Below are 18,825 nucleotides of genomic sequence, written 5' to 3'. Positions count from 1 at the left end.
TGCTCAGAAGTAGCACTATTATGATCCCATTTTACAGAGGAGGAAACTGAAGCCCAATCCACTTAAGCAACTCCGGCCCCAGGTCCCACAACGCAGAGTCGTCAGGATTGAGATCACCGACCCGGCCGCCTGGGTTCGTCCCCCGCTCCAGCCTCCTCTCAAGCCGCCGGTCCTCTCTCTGTCCGTCTGATTGAACAGGGCCCCTCGACCCTCAGGGCCTTGGCCTATGCCTTTCCCACCACCCAGAATTCCCTTCCCTCCTCTCATTGTCTCCCTACCCCCCCCAACGCCTTCCGGGCAGCTCCTGCTTCTCCTCCGGGTCGCCATTCCCACGGCACCCAGCGCAGGAGGTCTTCCCAGCTGGGTCTGGGGTCCGCAGGCTCACAGCCCTGCCCTCCTTCGGTGCACTTGTCCTGGTGCAACCATCACCCCTCCTGGGACTCTCTGTAGGATGCCTGCCGCTGCTGGGACAGCAGTGTCACCACTGTGGGGGGTCAGCCAGCCTGGGCTCCGTAACAGACTGCCTTGGATGGTTATTTCTCCCGGTTCTGGAGGCTCCGAGTCCAAGACCAAAGGGCCAGCAGATTCGGTTCCTGGGGTGGACTCTCTGCCTGGCCTGCATATAGCCACTTTCTCGCTGTGTCCTCACGTGGCAGAGAGAGAGAGAGTGAGTGAGCGAGCTCTGGTCTCTCTCTTCTGATAAGGACACTAATCCCAGCATGGAGGCCCCACCCACATGACCTCATTGAAACCCAATCCCCTCCCAGAGGCTCTGCTTCCGAAGAGCATACATTGGGGGTTAAAGCTGCAACATACGGATTCTGGGGGTCCACAAACGTTCAGTCCATGACAGGTGGTAATATGTCATTCCTCTCTGGCTCGCTGATCCCAAGCACGGTTCTTGGCACTAAGCAGGCACTCAGAACACTTGTAGAATGAATTAATGAATGAATGAATAAGGAACTGTGTTTGGACATTGAATCTGGGGGTCCCTCCTAGATTTGGGAGGAACCCTGCAAACCCACTTACATCCCAAGAGGTTTTGGCGACATGAGAGAGGGCTGGGGGAATCGCCATCGAGCAAAGTCTCCCCTTTTCATCAGCAGTGACCTCATGGTTGGCAAGGTCGTGGCTTGCTAGGGTGCCTTCACTTTTCCTGAAACATAAGAATAAATTAAGGGGGGAAGAAAAGAGAAAAAAAGGAAAAAGTCACGTTGAGCTGCTCTGATCTCCCAACCGTGCGGTCCACCCCGGGGATGAGATCCCCGGTGTGAAATATTGCCTCGTGATGAGATCTCAAGCCATGAAATATAACCATGAATTTAGATCCCCACCCTGGAAATACAGTGCGCTGATTAGATCGCCCCCGTGAAATATGGCCTTTGGGTTCTTGCACGCGGGTAAAATATGGTCTTTGATTAGATCACGGCGGGAGAGGCTGAGTCGCTAGCTGGGAGAGGGGACTTTCACCACATCCTCACAAACTGAGATATAAATACACGGAGAGGAAGAGAAAGCAGAGGTGGTGAATTCATAACGCTGACATTTTGGAACTTGGACTTTCTCGGAGGTTGTCAGCGTGAGGGGAGGGGACAGGGACAGACCCCGCCATGCTGGCAGCATCCTCAGCTGGGTGACAGTGGTGGTGGTGACAGCTGATGTACGGGGGCTTCCTGCGTGCCGGGCACTGTGCTGAATGTTTACCACGTTAGCTCCTGAGTTCCCGAGGGGGTGGTGACCCGATGACAGTTCCCGGTTACAGGTGGGAACGGAGGCACAGAGAAGTCAAGTCACCTGCTCAGGGACTCACAGCTGGGACGTGTCAGGGCTGGGATTTGAACCTTGGTCATCTGCTCCTCCAGACCTTACTCTTAGTCATTGCCCTTTGATTGGCTGAGCTGATGCCGCGCTGGCCTGGCCTGTGGTGCTGGGGACATGTGGCCGCCACAGGCTCTCGGCTGCTACAGGGGTGAGGGGCGGGGACCCCTGCAAGAGTCGGAGACGGGCTGGCACTGCCCTCGGCTCCGCCGGGTGAGGATGGGAACAGAGAATGCCAGAGTCAGAGCCCAGAGAGACAGGGGGTCCAGCTGGGTCCCTGCCATTAGCCAGAAGTGCAGGCCCAGAGCTGGGCGGCGGCAGGGCCAGGCCTGGAAGCCAAGGTCGCCTAACTTTGAGGCACATGCCTCCCCCTTGCTCTGTAAATCCCTCTCTCTCTGAAAGGAGCAGAAAACTAAATTTGGATCCTGAGTTTATTCAGTGAGATGGCTTAGGGTAATAATTCAGCGGCTGGGCAGGGCTGGTCATCCTGTGAGCTGGCTCTGCGGGCGGGGCCCGGGGCACTCATGCCCCAGGCTGCTCACAGCTGAGCCTCTGTTACAGAATTGCCCTTGAAGGCCACCACCTACCCCAAGGTCATGCCTCCCCAGAGGCAGCCCCATCCAGTGGCAGCTCGATGGGACACAAGGGCCCTGCCTCTTGCCTCAGTTCAGGTAACTTTGAAGGGTTGTCTCAGCTCCAGGGCCCCCAGTGGGACCGGCTGAGGCCCCACAGCCCAGCTCCCCTCTGCCTGTCCTCCGCCCTGCACCCCTACACAGGGCTGTCCCCAGGCACCCCAAGCACCCTCCTGCACACAGCTCTCTGTCTCATGGTCTGTGCCCCAGAGCCCAGCCTGTGGCAGACGCTGACCAGCCTCCCTGTACCTCAGTTTCTCATCTGTGAAATGGACGCATGAACACACTCGCCCCAGGGGGTGTTGGAGGCGAGGGTGCTTGGTGTGTGTGACCGCAGTAAGTGGTGGGTCAGCATTCGCCGGCATCCGTGACAGGTGGTCCCGGGCTGCAGAAGTTCCCATGCAGCAGTTCACCCCGCCTCCTTTCATCTGCAAGGCGGGGCCCGTGAGCCGGTCCAGTGGGTCATTGTAATGTCCGTCTGTCTGGCAGCTGGGGCCGTGGGGGCTGGAGCAGGTACTCATCAGACATCAGTTCTGGCCCCTCTTCCTTCCCCTGGCATGGGTGCTCAGCGAGGCGGGCGAGGGGGAGGGGGCATCTTCTTATCTCGCCGGAGCCAGCCGCCCGGCCCCTCTTATCGGGGATTTGTGAGCTTGTAAAACATGGCCTGCTGTCACACCATCTCCCTGGGGCCAGGGTGCACTCAGCTGGGCCTTATCCTCGGGGATCTTGGCCTGTGGTTGAGGGGACTGCCAGGTTATCCTAGGCGGATGGCAGCCAAGTCCTCCAGGGACGCTGGGGGGCATCAGGGCTGGCCTGCCAGTGGCTGACATGACTCTGGAGTGGACAAGGCAGCATGCAGGAGTCCCCCTACCCTCTTTTCTTCCCTGCAGAGATTTCAGATGGTGAGGTGACCCTGAGAGGCTCTGGGAACCCAGAAGGAAAAAATTGGGCGGGAGAAAATAAAAGAGCTACATCAACCTCAGTGACCTCCTGCATTCACCCATTCCTTGTTAAGCACCTATTGTGTGCCACCTGCTCTCAGCTGGCCAGACCGTTGACTTAGCATGAAGCCTCAGACTTTTAGTTCTGTGTCTCATGGTTTCTAGCTGTGTGACCTAAGGCCAGTCACTTGCCTTCTCTGAGCCTCACATGTCCAATGGGAATAATAGCACCCAACTCACCAGGTGATTATCAGGGTCCCTTGAGGCAGTGGATGTGAAAGAGCTGCCTTATAAACTGTGAAGTCCTGTGCCCACAGGAAGGGCGTGATCAAAGGATAAGCTTGCACGTGGATTACATACCCAGAGGAATGGCAGAGTGGGCCGAGGGTCCCAGGAGGCTGAGCGGGCTTGCAGGAGTGGGAGCAGATATGCCAGGGTTCGCTCTGCTGGGGGAGGAGGGGGTGAAACAGAGGACATTCCAGGCCAAGGGGAAGCCGTCCATACAGCCGGCTGCGCAGAGGGCATGCAGGTGGGCCCTCGCCGTGGGTGCGAGCTGGCGACTGGAGCAGTGCTGGCCTGTGGCCGCCTTGCTGGTCGGGGAGGCCGGGCCCATCTGGCTCTGTTTTTCTCCCGTCATTTGGATGCTTTTGTGCTGAATTCCCATTTGTCACTGTTGTCCTGTGCTTCTCTTTTGAACGTGGCATCTGCTAGGGGCTCCATCCGGTCCCCACCCGCTGTGTTCTGGTGCTCAGATCTGTTTGCAACCTGGGCATCTGGTCTTAGGGCAGTGAGTGGTTCCGATCCCTCAGCGGGTCTCGGAGGTGGAGCCGGGGGTGGGTGGGGCGAGGGCAGAAGGCCTTTGCTGAAGGTGCTGGCCCTGCCTGACCCCAGGCCTGTGGCACCTGCCTCTTCTGAGAGTCGACTGAGCAGCTCCCCTTCCTCCCCGGCCTCCTGGGGGCTGCCGCGGCTTCCCCTTCCCCGTCTTGTGCATCTTCCTTTCCGACCAGGCTTCAGGCAGCAGAAGAGCCCGGCCGTTCTGAGCACCTGCTTTGGAGCCAAGCAAGCCTGGGTTTGACCCTTGGCTCTGCCATTCACCAGCTGAGCATCCGTAGCTCGGTCTCCAGGAGCCTATTTCCTGCCTTTGCAAAATGGGGATAGTTCTGCCCGCCTGGCGCTCCTTCGGGGCTGCAGCCAGAGGGGGCTCTGCAGTGCCTCCCCGCCTATGATGAGCACATGGCGTGGGCATGGCTCTGGGCCAGGCCACCGGAGGCTGCATCCTGGCTCCCCCAGGGTATATTTGTTAGCCTCTCTCTGTGCCTCCGTCTTGTCATCCACAGGATAGGAACAACACCAGCTTCGTAGAATAGATGGGGGTCATCAGTGAGTTTGTGAGTCTGTGTGTCTGTAAAGGGCCCAGAATTGAGCCTGATGCAGTCAGCACTGCCCGATGCTGGCGGCAGCAGCATCACCATGCCCAGGAGCATTGTCCTGTGGCTGCCCAGGGGCCGCAGAGAGGACAGAGGCCATTGCCCGGTCAGCAGCTGGGCTCACTGAGGACCAGCGAGGTTCAGCCTCCGGCCTAGGGTCCTACGGCCCAGCTCGGATTTGAATCTGTGCATGTGTTGGGGGGTCAGACGACCTGTCCCCTTGCTTGACAGTCATCTGGGTGGACGCCGGCTGGTGACTTCTGTACCAAGTTCCATTCTGAGTTCCGTTTTTCTTTTCTTCTGCCAGAAAGCGTTTGTGAGAATTAAACAAGAAAATAAAAGTGGACGTTTTTTTGAAAAACAAATGGCAGTGAACTGATTCAATTCAAATATTCAACACCCATCTCCTGAGCATCTGCTGAGGGGAGCCCAGGGGTGGGCGGGCAGAAGGGACCCGGTCCTCACGGAGCCTTCACTCTATGGGCAGGAGACACCCTGACAGAGGGACGAGCACTCCGGGTTCACGGAGGGGCTGAGGGCTGGGTCAGGGGCCGTCAGGGAGGGCAGCGTGAGGAGATGACATTTGACTTGGCAGCTGAACGAAGCAGGGACGAGCCCAAGGATGTATGGGGCAGGGGAACAATGAACAGAGAGAAGCTCAGCATAAAGGTGAGGGGAGTGGGCGCGTTCCAGGGCCGGGGGACCTGGGTTGGGTGGTGGGAGCTGTGGTCAGGGGCCAACCCCTGCAGGGCCTTGGGGCCCAGGCTCAGAGTCTGGAATCGATTCCAAGAGAGATGAGAGCCACCAGGGGCTGGGGTAGAGGAGACCCGTGGTCTACTGGGATGTTTGTCTATTCCACTCTCGCAATATACAAATATTAGTCTGCAGTGGGACGAGCTGAAGGGAGGCGAGTTTTCCTGAGTGTGTGTGTGTGTGTACACACGTAAGGCGGGTATCTGTGTGTGTCCAGGGAGGGTATCTGTGAGCGTGCAGATTTAGAGGACGTTCAAGAACCAGAAAAGGATCAGATGAGTCACTCTGAGATTCTTTGTGACCCAGAGACTCTGTGATTTTATGAAGAAACGGTCATGTGGCTTATTTTTCAAGTCCCCAGACCATGAGTGAATTTAAGATAATAGGAGGAATTTAGGATGAAGCTGGATGTGAAGGATGCTGCGCACGGGTCAGCGGGGAAGCCGCGGGCATTCCTGTTTCTGCGGAGCAGGAGGTCTCAGCTGCTGGCAGCGGGAAGGGAAAGGAGCCACGTCTATCGAATTAATAAAAGGCAATGAGGGCTAACTTGTTTGGAGCATTTACTGTGTGCAGGCTCCGTGCTAACCACTTTACATGAACTCCATCTCGGGGCTCCTACACACACTGCATTAGTTTTCTAGGGCTGCCCTAGCAAATTACCACAACCTCGGTGGCGAAAAACAACAGATATTTATTCTCTCCCAGCTTCGAAGGCGAGAAGTCTGGAATCAAGGTGTCGCCACAGCCACGCTCCCTCCGAAGGCTCTGGAAGGTTCCCCCTGGCCTCTCATAGCTTCTGGTGGTCGTCAGCAATCCTTGGTGTGCCTTGGCTCGTAGACACGTCACCCCAGTCTCTGCCTCCATCATCGCCATGTGGCATTCTGCCTGTGTGCGTGTGTCTCTCCTCTTCTTATAAGCACACCAGTCGTTACTCATCTTAGCCAATTACATCTTCAAAGCCCCTATTTCCAAATAAGATCATATTCTGATGCTCTAGGTAGACAATGTTGGGGTGACACTATTCAACTCAATGTCCCCACTCTTTTGAAGGGGGTAATGTTGCCCCAATTTCACAGAACCTCCAGAAGGTTAAATGACCCACTCTAGGTCACACGGCTACAAAGTGGGAAAGCTGGATTCAAACCCAAGAGCGTCTTTGATGAAGGTTCGCTCTCATTCCGCCCCTCCAGGCTGCCCCCCCGTGGGGGGTCTGGCATGTCTGCCAGAGGAAGGGTGCAAGGCAGTTTGGGGGGGCTTGGGGATCCCCGAGTAGATTGGAATGGCTAGAGTGCTGTGGTGGGAGATCAGCTGAAACGGAGCTGGAATGAGGATCACAACAGCCTTGGAGGGGCCCCTCCCTTCTCCTTCTCTGCCTTCGGGATCCTTCTGAACCTACCACAGAGACTACCTTCCCTCTGAAGACTCCCAAATCCCCTCGCCCTGCAAGGATGTGCCAGCCCTTGCTCCAAGCTGCCCTAGGCCTGTGGCTTGTGTCTTTCTGGAACGAATCCCGTTCTCTTTTGCACCTTAAATTCTTGGATGGTGAGTCTCACTCACCTTGACGCTTGGCCTTGACCTTCTCCAGGGCAGTCTGTGTTCTCAGAGCCTGACACAGTGAGCAGCACATGGCAGGTGCCCTGTAAATTCATCCATTCCACAAAGAGTTGTTGAGCACGGTTATGTGCTGGGAGCTGAGAACAGAGGCGGCAAGGAGGGGCCGTCGGCTAGGGAGACGGACACACAGACAGACTGGCCATGGGGAAAGTGTGGGCATCCTGGGAGCCCAGGGGCAGCCAGGTGGGCAGACTGGGGAGGGGGAGAGAGGCAGAGAAGGCTTCCCAGAGGAGGTGACGGCGAGCGTGACAGGTGAGGCAGTGCAGTGACGGGAAGGGAGAGGGGAGGGAAGGTCAGTGCAGCCGAGTGAGCAGCAGGTGTGAAGCCCTTCGGGCTGGAGGGAGTGCTCAGAGCCCTCTGGACTGCAGGCAGCTGGGCGAGGCTGGCGCGTGCCCAGGGAGGAGGTGGGAAGGGGAGGTGCCGATGGGAAGTTTCTCTGGGATTTCCCTTCCCTTGAGACAGACGTTGGGGTGGGAGGAGGCACTGCAGAGTGCCGGGCAGGAAAGCTCTTCCTGGAAGCAGGTGGAGAGAGGCTGGAGGCAGGGAGGCAGGGAGAGGCCGGGGGCTGAGCGGATCCGGCAGTGGTAGGGGGAGAGCGGAGAGATTCGAGTATCACTAGATGCTCGCTGAGCTGAATTCTGTATCGCCCTGCAGGACTGGATTCGACCTCAATGCAGGGAGGAAGGTCATGCACCTGAGTCCCTGCTGAGTGAGGAGGCTCCTTCCTGCTGGGTGCGGGGAGGGTAAGCGAGGGGAAGACAGAGAAACTGTGTCTGTCGGCACCCCTTAGTGGTGGAGCGGGGCTGCCCATCCTGGGTGTCAGCTTCTCTCCCTTTCCCACAAGCCTCCCGAGGACCGGGGCCAGGGGGTCTGCAGAATCCAGGCGCACACTGCAGGGCCAGAGCTTAACAACCAGTAGACTTAGACGTCAACGAGAGAGCCCAGGGTCTGTCCTCAAGCCAAGGCTTAGTGGGGGCCCCACGGGGTGCCAAAGGTGCCGCGTGAAACAACCCATGTCAGGGCTGACGTTTATCAACAGCTCACTGTTCGCCAGACCCCATGGCAAGTGTTCTCTGCATTATCTTGTCTGAGCCACCTAACGGCCCCATGTGGTGGGTGCTCATGTTGTACCCATTTGACAGATGAAGAAACTGAGGCTCCAAGAGGGGAAGCGACTTGCCCACGGTCACACCTCTAGGAAGGGGCAGAGCTGGGACTTGAGCCCTTGTTCTCATGACTCCCAAGCCCCAGCCTGTGCTGCCCCCAGGAGGATGCTGTTTTCCCAGGGCCCTGATCGCTGGGGAAGTTAACCTTCTGCCCCGAGCGGCAGAGCCGGTGGGAAAGCCACCGCCGGGCCCCGTCCAAGCAAGAGAAGGAAGACTGACGGGCTGGCTCCCTCTTTTCCTGGCTTCCCGGTACCAAGTATATATTTTTTCTAATCGGCCCGGCTGCTGATGGTTATCTGGCTTCGTGAGAGAGCGAAAGAGACTTTGTGTCAAATGCTGAAAAATGACTTTTCAGGCAGCCTCTCTGTCTCCTGAAAGGGGCTGACGTGCTCAGAGCATACAAATCACTCAGCACTCTGCGTCTCGATGTGAGGAAGGAGTGTGTTTAGATTGCTAAAACCACTCCCGTCCCTGCCCAAGGTCACGAGCAGGCATCCCGGCCTTGTCCATGCCTGGAGGGCAGCGAGGCCTGGAGAGGAGAGGCAATGTGGCCCCGGACGGCAAAGCTGGGGGGCTCAAGGTCCAGGAGGGGTCCCTTGGATGCAGAAGGTGCGAGAGCCCGAGAAGAAGGCTGACCCGGGATTCTAGGTCTGCATCGTCCCACAGTAAGCTGTGTGACCTTGGACAAGTTACTTCACCTTTCTGGACCTTGGGGATGCCCCTCCATATATAGTCCCACAAGCTGTGTCTTCAGCTGTGCCATTCATCCAGCCGGATGTTTTAATTACTGGGTTTACCTGATGCCGACTGATGCTCAGAGATCCCCGGGCAGCAGAATTTACTGACAGGCCACTGGGTGGAGGGGAAGAGGGTGGACTTTGAAGCACGTCAGAGAGGGGCTTGAACCCGGGCTCTGGATTGGGCGGCCTGCTTGAGTTCTGCCACTCAAGCTGTGTGACCTGGGGTATGTGGCTTACCCACTCTGAGCCTCGGTTTCCTCATCTATCAACTGAGGAAATAACCAAGACTGGCTCCTGAGGGGCAGTGGTGAAAGCAAAGGGCTCAGGACAATGCCCGGCACGTGCATCCGTCCTCGGTCAGTGTCAGTGTTGTCACGATGACCGCTTCTTAGCTGGGCTGACGGGGCACGGCTACTGACCTCTCCAAGCCTTGGTCTCTCCATCTGTAAAAGAGGGACGAGGATTTAGAAATTCAGAGTACTCAAAATGCTGGGCACACAGTAGGCTCTTAATCACTCGTAGACATTATTCTGGCTCTTTGCAGAAAGATAGTTTTTGGTAAAATTTCAGCTTTTAAGTGTAGCTGATATTTTGCAATCCCTTGAAAATTTATAACAAAGTATCTAACGGGATGTTTCTCAATACTAACACTGGATTGACTAGAATGTCCCATTTTCTGAGTGGCCATGATGGGAGGCCACTGCGGGGGTCTCTTTATCAGAGTCAAGAGCCCCGTGGCAGTCAGGGGCAGAGAATGCCCAGAACGGACCCCAGGAAGTAGCACAGGCCCCAGTCCTGGATGCCAGCCCCGGTGGTCCTGGGCCAGGGGTCCCGCCTGCCTGCCCTGCTTCCTGGAACACCGGTGGGGCGGGCAGGCGGACCCCGCAATGCAGAGGGAGCAGCCGGCCGCCAGAACAAGAACTGAGAGAGCTCAAACCAGGCGCCAGGCCTCCAGTGGGCGAGGGGGGAGATATTTGTCATTTGTCTCCCCATTTCTGTTTCCTGACTGTAAAACACAGAGAGACCACACAGCCAGGACTCTAAGACGGCAGCCTCCAGATGAGTCTGCGATGTTAGGCAAGTCCTGCCAGGGGCCTTCCTTGTGCTGGAGCCAAACGAAAGGTCTTCCGTGGCCAGGAAAAATTCTAAAATTGGGGAGTAGGGCGGCAGAATAAAATGCACAGGATGAAGAGAGAGGGCAGAATATTGGAGAAAGGGCCCCAGACTCGGCACCAGGCAGACACAGGCCTGAGCGTCACTTGAGAGCTGGGTGACTCCAGGCTGGTCATCTCCCTCCTGGCCCCACTTAACTCCTGGGGTGTTATGAGGACCGAGATCATGGAGGTAAAAGGCTTTGTTTTTGCAAAGAATTAGCACAAGACGATGATGGGGAGGCCTCTCTCCTCCTCCTCTGCCCAGAGGCCACCAGCAGGAGCGTGTGGCAGTGACAGGCTCCATGGGACAGATGGGGTGGCTTGGTGGGGCTCTCAGTCCATCCATTCTCCCCATTCCGTCTGCCTGAGCCCCCTCTCTAGTGGGTCCTGGACTGACGCTGGGGTGCCGTGACCCAGGTGTGGGCCCAGATGCGGGGCTGGTGGCCCACGCTGGGGAGCCAAGGAGATACGCAGACAGGAACATCTTGGAAAGGACAGAAAGACAATGTGGGTGGAGCGTCCCATGGGGCTGAGCAGAGAGGGAGCGTGGGCACGAGGCAGTGGCAGAGGAGCAGACTGAAGCAACACACAGCACAAGACATGCCATCTTGGCCTCGAGGAGAGGGCCCCGCAGCAGCCTTCTGGGGACGCGTGTCACCTGAGCTGTGGGAAGGAAGGAGGCCCGGACGCAGTGTGGACGCTCCGAGCCTCCACGCCTGTAAACGAGGCAAATAAACTAGACTGATGTCTCTCTAGGGCAGACTTTTTTAATACACAACTTTGTGAGGCACCCCAATATGTCAGACAGACGAAAGGGGAGCGGCTCTGGCTAAAGAATGGGTTGGGGACCCTGCACCTCCATCTCTGAGGTGCCCCCAAGTTCAAAGGCCGCCCCTGCCACTTACTGGCTGGGTGATGTGTTTCCATTTCCTGACCTCTCCAAGCCTCTGTTCCATCATCTGTCAAAGGGGGACAACGTTAGAACTTATCTCACCCGGTGAAGATGAAATAAGGTGAAAGATGTGCCTGTAACCGAGTAAAACCTCCACCAATGTCCCCGCTACAACAATGATTATTATCGACTCCCTCCCGCGCAGCCGCCCTCGGATCCCGGGCTCTGCTGGACACAGCTTGGGCACCACCCCTTGAGACGTCCCCCAGAGGGCCTGTCACTTGGAGTATCCTCTAACTCTGAAGTTCTCAGCAACCCGGACACAGCGACTCCATGGGTCTCTTACTTGGCGATGCTGCCTTGGGGTGGTGGGAAACTGTGCCCGTGCCGCCTTCCCTGTGGTGTGGTGACAGCCCAGAGGGAGCGGGCAGCAGCCCCTCTTGTCCCCTCTCCACTCCTCAGGTCTCCCTCCTTCACTATGTCTCACCTCTGGCATTCACAACCGCAACGCTCCCGACTTTAATCGCCTCCATTGTCTGCTCCACGCCGGGTAATCTTGGCTTGGAACACATGTTAACAAATGGGCGAAGTTTTATCGGGAGCCGGGCGCCCCTCCCACTTTGTCAGATAAGATACTCTCGCTTCCTGGGCTCGTCCTTGGGAATCGATCCGGGTGTCGCGTTGATGGCAGGTGGGGGGGGGGGGTGATCCTGGGGGGCTGCAGGGGCCCGACGAAGGCCCCCCATGGGTTCTGCTTCTTCCCCTGCTGGCTAGGGGTCCCCCCGAGACCCTGTAAGCTGCAGGGAAGGGGGAAGGCTGGCGTTGATTCTGGGTTCGAATCCCACCTCTGCCTCTTCCTAAGCACGTGACTGTGGTGATTGTATCACGAGCCACTTCCCTTCTCTGGGTCTTGATCAGCTCGATACAAAGTAAGAACAACGCCACCTGCCTCTCAGAGTGAGGTTCAATGAGATTCTGGACACGACATTATCTGGGGCTTAGTGGGCAGACCGTGGTCCTGGTTGCTTTCTTACTGGCATCAGTTTTCTAGAGCTGGCGTAACAAAGTGGCTTATGACAGCAGACGTGTATTCTCTCGCAGTTCTGGAGGCTCGAAGTCTGAAATCAAGGTGTCAGCAGGGCTGTGCTCCCTCTGAAGGCGCTAGGGGAGGGTCCTTCCTGCCTCTTCCAGCTTCTGCTGTTGCCGGCCGTCCTTGGCTTGTGGCTGCGTCACTCCCATCTCTGCCTCCACCATTGCGTGGCGCCTCCCTCTGTGCATCTCTCTCTCTTTGTCCAAGTTTCCCTCTTCTTATAAGGACATTAGTCATACTGGATTAGGGCCCATCCTCATCTTCACTTGATTATATCGGCAAAGACACTATTCCTGAAAAAGGTCACATTCACAGGGATTGTGATGTATGTATCTTTTTGGGGGACACGGTTCACCCCACAATACCACCCTTTGGCCAAGCCCTCCTAACTCGAGTAGTCGGCGTCATCATCACCCTTGGAAGCAGGCTTGGTCACTAAGTTCCCCCTGCTCGGCGGGTCACGTGCCTTATGTCGTCTCTCTTATGGCAGCTCCCTGAGGGGTGTGCTGTTATGGGGTCCCCAACCTCCCTCTACTGCCACCTCCTGATCTAAGCCAGGGGTGGGTGTGTAAGCAGATAATAGTGTTTACATGAGATGGGGGCTGTGCCAGAGAGATGAGCGTTTGTGGAAGCAAAGATGCAGTGTCCCTTCCACACTAAGGGGAAGTGACATCAGGAAGCTCTCGAGGGACCAACTGAGCTGAGCCCGGAAGGATGCAGAAGGATGAGAAGGGCCGTCTGGGCAGAGGGGACAGCGTGAGCAAAGGGCAGGAGGAAGGAATGCTCTTCAGCTGCCCTGGGGCAGGCGGGCAGCCCTGGGAGGCCGGGTCAGGGACTAAGTATGTGCTGGGGGAGGATGGAGCTCCTTGGAGACGAGGCTCTGAGGGGCAGCTGGACTGACACCTGGAGGAGCCAAGCTGAGGAGGACAGCCTTGAGCCTGTGGGCACTGGGGAGCCAGTGAAGGTTGTGGAGCAGGGAAAACGGTGAGTCAGAACTGTGGCTCAGAGGGCTAGTCCAGCAGCAAGAGCATTTTAAGGTTTTTGCTGAAGAGAAGGCTTTCCCTCCTAGGGACACAATTGTCGCTGGAATTTTAAAGAGCTAGAGAAGTCTGTCAACCAGAAATTTCTCAGCAAGGTCTTCAGCCCAGCTGGGCAGACGGCGACTACGTAGCCTTGAGGTTCTGGTCCCGATTCCTTCTTCTCATTGACTGTGGACATCAGATTTGGCCCAGGATATCCAGGGTCTGGGACCCAGCTCTTCTCGCTCCTCAGGGAAATAGCAAGGGGACCGGTGTGCCTGGGGCCTGGCCACCTTCCCCCGGCCGGGACATGAGGATCCGTCCTTTTGTACCGGCACCCCACCCCCACCCCACTCCCAAGATTTTAACTTTTCCATCCAACTCTAAGCTTTCCTGGTAGAACCTTCCAGAAATCAGCTGTGAGAGGGCTCCAAAGGCCCAGCATCCCTTTCTGTGCCCTGTAAGTACGAAGTGGAACCATTTATTTCTGCCCTCTAATCTTGATTAAACCCACCTGCAAATGAGCCAGATGTTAAATCCGTGCCTTCAGTCCTCGCTCCTTCCATGACCCTCCTCTCTCCTCGCCCCAAGAGTGGCCACTTTAGCCCAGGAAGGCCCTGAACGATTGGAAAATTCCACTCGGGCCTGCCCAGCTCGTTTCCCCCCACCGAGCGCCCTGCCACCTCCTGACAGTTTCACTTTTACCTCTATTTACTTCCTGGAAAGTACATAAGATTTCTATCATGTACTTTCCTAATGTCAATTTTCCCATGATGAGAAAAAGGCTGTAAACACCCATATTCTCATAAGCCTGTTCCAGCTCTCCACGTATTCAGAGCAGACGAGCGATGCCGTCTTGCACTCCTGGGGTCGGCGGAGGCTGGCACAGGAAGTCGGCCCAAGGCGAACCCTAGGAGCTGGGACTCACGGGGTCCCCTTTATCGTTCGCTGGGTGACCACGTCCACTACATTTCGATGGCCCTTCTTCCATTCCTAAACTGGTCTAGCTATTTCTGATTGGCGCCATCAAAACCTGCTAGACTAGTAAGTCCAGAGAACGGACAGACACCAAAAATGGGCCCCAGGGAGGGCATGGAGCGTGCACCCCGCAAGTCCTCGTCACACCAGGGAGAGGCACCTTGGGCCTGGCCTGCTGGCCCCACGCTGGGTTGGGCTCTGGGGAAGGGACAACACCCCTGATGCTCTATGGGACTCTAGGGGCCTTGGGAAGGAACAGGTTGCAGTGGGCCAGCAGTGTGACAGTGGGATTTGAAGCCCCTGGGTTTCTGGGTGGGTGGGCATTCTCTGGAGGACATCAGATGTCGCTTACCCAGAGGACTAGAGACCTCAGGCTCCCTCCTGCAGGGCCCAGGGTTGCGAGGCTAACTGGGGGAGGCTCCAGGCACCCAGCGATGAGCTGGCCTGTGTCTCCTCAACTGTGAGCCCCACAAGCGCAGGGACACAGCTGGCTCTCCCTCTGGCCCTGGATAAATAGTTGTTGAATGAATGAATAAATGAATGAATGAATATCCTTCAGTTTGGGCTGAAGGCTTTGCAGGCCAGGAGGTAAAATGGAAGGTATTACGTGGGTACTTACATAATTATTTAAAAATGTAAAAAGCCTTTTTAGCTGGTGGGCCCTACAGAAACAGGTGAAGGAGCAGGATTTGACCCTGGGGGCCGCAGTTTGGCAAGCGCTGCTCTAAGCCTTGTTTCCTTCATCAGTAAGTTGTGAGCATCCCTTGTCTCGGTGGTTGTGGAGAGTCCATACCCACTTTGAGTTTGTTTAGAATGGACTGAGGCTGGAGATGGGATGTGAGAGGATTCCCGAGAGCTCCCTCTCTGAGCTAGTCCAGCAAAGCTTTAGATTATTGTGGTCCTGGGGCTCTGGACTGAATGTTGTGTCCCCCCCGAACTCATAAGTTGAAATCTTAACCCCCAAGGTGATGGTGTTAGGAGGTGGGCCTTTGGGGGGTGATTAGGTCATGAGGGTGGAGACCTCAGGAATGGATCGGTGCCCTTATAAAAGAGACCCGCAGAGCTGCCTCACCCCTGTCCTCGCAAGGACACGCCCACCCTTGACCAGGGAGCCGCCTCACCAGACACGGAATCTGCCAGCGCCCGGATCTCGGACTTCCCAGCCTCCGGGACCGTGAGAAATCAATTTCTATTGTTTATAAGCTACACCATCTAAGGTATTGTTATAGCAGTGGAAAGTGACTAAGACCAAAGTAAATAAGGTCATGAGCACCTTTAAACTAATCAGATTAGAGAGCCAGTTCTGGAAACCCAAGAACCAATCAAAAAACTCATCCTTGAAATTCTCTTCCTCTAGAACCACTTTTGGTCCCCAAATCTCTATCAGTCGGGGTTCTCCAGAGAAACAGGATAGCAGCGTGTATATAAACAGAATATATATGTGCATATATATGATTTTATTATGGAGGCTGAGAGCCCCTCGATCTGCTGTCTTCCAGCTGGGGACTCAGGAGAGCTGGTGGTGATGGAATTTAGTTTGAGCCCAAAGGCTTAAGAAGCTGAGGACCCGAAGGTGTAACCCCAGTGTGGGGGCAGGAAGCATGAGATGGGGCATCCCAGCTCAACAGGGAGGCAGTCCCCCCTCTCTCTGCCTTTGGTTTTCCCCAGGCCCTCAGCGGGTCGGGTGAGGCCCACCCTCATGGGCGGGCACACTCGCCAGTCCAATGCTAATCTCATCCAGAAATGCCCGCACAGACACCCCCGGAAGTAGCGTTTAATCCCGGCCCCCGTGACCCACTCAAGTTGACCCATCAAATGACCCCTCATGACCCAGTAGAGGGGACGTTGCATTTACACGTCGGTGATACCAGCATCACGGAGTCCCACTAAACAGTTGGTGGAGAGAGAGAGAGAGGAGAGAATTTCAAATATTAACAGTGACTTTCTCCGAGCGGAGGTTTACAGAAGGGGATTCTTTTTTTCTTTACAATTACTTGTATTACTTTTTATTTTCTACAATAAACGTATATTGCTGTTGAAATCACCAAAGGCACAAGTCATTAAAGATAAAGATGTCAGTATGAGCTGGGCTGCGTGTCTCCTTCCGGAGCCCAGTGGGAGGCTGCCTTCTCCGTGGAGAAACCATCCCGATCGTCCCGGGGGCGCTCGCCATCCAGGTCTTTCCCTGACTCCCTCTTATTCCTGCTGACAAGGAGAAGGACGGTGAAGGGGGCTCTGAGGAGTGAAGCTCGGGGAGCTCCTTGTGGGGGGGGCGTCATCACGGGGCTGAGCTTTGGAAATAAAATGCGGAGCCCCGGGCGGTAGCAGGGAGATGCTGCCCAGGCGTGTTGATTCCAAGCTTCACTGAAACCCTAGAGTCTCTCATTTGAACCCCGGGGACAGCTGACTCCAGGTGGGGCTCAAGGTGACCTGAACGAACGGTTCTAATCAAAACGTGATCCTGAATCAGTTAGAGAAAACCGTGACGGTAACTGTCAAGGCTTAGAGAGAAAGGGACGGAATCCCACCTGGGGGTTCTTTTAGCAGCTCGCTCTGGAAGGTGATCTGTTTCCGTGTTGAAGAAGGGTTGTGTGAGTTTGTCGTTTTCCTTAAAGCGGTAGACGGCGCCTGACGCAATGCCTTGCTCCTCATGGGCGCCATAAAATGTCAGCAGTTCCCAGATACGGTTCCCGGTGCTGGGGACACTCAGTGAAGAAAACAGATGAAGTCCATCCCCTCCCGGGGCTGACATCCTGGTCAGGGGGGTGGGAGGGTACATAACTGGTAACAAACAAACAGATACATTTAAAATATAGTGTCAGGCAGAGAAATAGTGTTATAAAAAATAAAGCCATTTTAGGGCTACAGGGAGAAGTTAGGTGGGAATTTTAGAGAATTTTGGACTGGGTGGTCAAGGAAGGCCTCTCTGGGACATGATGGTGAGCAGAGATTAAAAGGAAATGAGTAGGCAAGCCATGTGCACAGCTGGGACGAGGGTGTTCTGGGAAGAAGAAAGTCAGTGCAAAGGCCCTGAGGTAGGGATGGCTTGCAGTGTTTAGGGAAGAGCAAAGAGGCAGCGTGATGGGAGCTACCTGAGGGCTCAGAGCGGAGGAATGACGTGACCTGATTGACGCTTCAAAAGGATCATCCCCGGCTGCTGTGATCTCAGATAAACGTGCTTTATTAGTCCTCTATGGATGCGTTAACAAATTATCACAAACTCAGCAGTTTAGAACAGCACCCATTTCTTAATCTGTAGGTCCTGATGGACTAGGCTCCGTTTTCTGCTCTGGCTCTCACGAGGTCAAAACCAGCTGGGTGTTGGCCGACTGGGCTCTCATCTGGAGGCCTTGGGCAAGAATCCATTTCTAAACTCATCCAGGTTATTGCAGAATTCAGTTCCCTGTGGGTGTAGGATGGGGGTCCTTGTTTACTTGCTGGCTGTCATTGGGAGTCACTCTCTGCTCCTATAGGCTGCCCGCATTTCTTCTTCACAGCCGGCCAGGGCGTGCTGAGTCCTTCTCGGACCTCGACTCTCTTGGACCTACACGCACGTGCTGTGTGGGTGAGCTCGGTTTGTGGGAAAGCTGTTCGGGTACGTGCAAGTCTCTAACGTGGAACTTGAAAATCTGGAGTGACAAAGTCAAGTCGGCAAGACCAGTCTCCATTACACTCTTTTGGAGCATTTATTAAGCACTTCTATTTTCCTAAGAGTGTTGTGTATTATGGAAAGATTTAAAATAAAAAAAAAAAACAGAAAATTTCATCTCACCAGGGAGCGAAGACTAATGACGCAGAAAGCTAGCAGTGAACTTGGCAAAACACAAGGGCACTCGGTGCAAAAGGATGCAAAATTGGGAAGAACGTGGCAGGGGGTGTGATGCTGTCTCCCACCACACAAACTCGTGGCCAGATGCCTGACACAGCAACTAGCAGGTGTTTCGGGAGTATTTGTCCAGTAAGTGAGCAAGTGCCTGAATCAGTGTGCTTCAGTTTTCCTACCTGAAAAATAGACATCAGCCTCCCCACAGGCTTGTGGGAAGATCAGATGTAGAAGGATGTGTACACCTGAAAAAGCAAAGCATGTTCAAATGTCATGTCATTTATTTGGGGAGTGTCAGAGACAGGCTTCGACGTGCCCCTAGGAGAGACCTGGGGGAAGAGTGTCCATATCGAAGGCAAATAAATTGCCAACATTCTTAAGGGCGCCCCATGTGCCCCCCGGAGGAAGAGCAAGGGTCCCAGGGGGCTGGGTGGACAAGCTAAGGCAAGCTTTGTCTTCTTCATAACCCAGCAGAGGGCTTCCCTGCCTGGAGCTGGCCAAAAGCGGAAATCAGTTCCCCTGGGAAGAAGGAGGTTGACCAGCTGTCCCTTGGGTCTAGGATTAATATTTTAATGACAATGAGAGGCTTTATTTATAATGTCCCCAAACTAGAAACCACCTAAATGTCCCTCAATGGTGGAACAGATAAACGAATTGTGGTATTTCATACAACGGAATACTACCCAGGACATTTTCTTTTCTTTTTTTTTTTAAAGATTTAAAAAAATTTTTTTCCTTTTTCTCCCCAAAGCCCCCCAGTACATACTTGTATATTCTT

At 55.2% G+C, this 18,825-nt stretch overlaps 1 protein-coding gene and 1 long non-coding RNA gene across 6 annotated transcripts in view; one reads left to right on the top strand and one right to left on the bottom strand.

Moving 5' to 3' along the window:
* IGSF21 (immunoglobin superfamily member 21) overlaps window positions 1-18,825 on the top strand; it is a 240,438-nt gene that overhangs the window by 67,561 nt on the left and 154,052 nt on the right. The gene's annotated exons all lie outside the window — the stretch shown is intronic.
* On the bottom strand, window positions 6,251-13,856 carry LOC139045460 (uncharacterized). The gene is made up of 4 exons (XR_011503790.1): window positions 13,761-13,856; window positions 9,329-9,534; window positions 7,129-7,262; window positions 6,251-6,533 (listed from the first exon to the last, which is right to left on the bottom strand). It is a non-coding gene; the product is annotated as an uncharacterized lncRNA (long non-coding RNA).

The sequence above is a fragment of the Equus asinus genome, chromosome 5 (assembly GCF_041296235.1).
Source record: "Equus asinus isolate D_3611 breed Donkey chromosome 5, EquAss-T2T_v2, whole genome shotgun sequence".
NCBI classification, from domain to species: domain Eukaryota; kingdom Metazoa; phylum Chordata; class Mammalia; order Perissodactyla; family Equidae; genus Equus; species Equus asinus.
The sequence above is the reverse complement of the archived record's forward strand: the minus strand, read 5'-3'. Positions and strand labels throughout refer to the sequence as shown.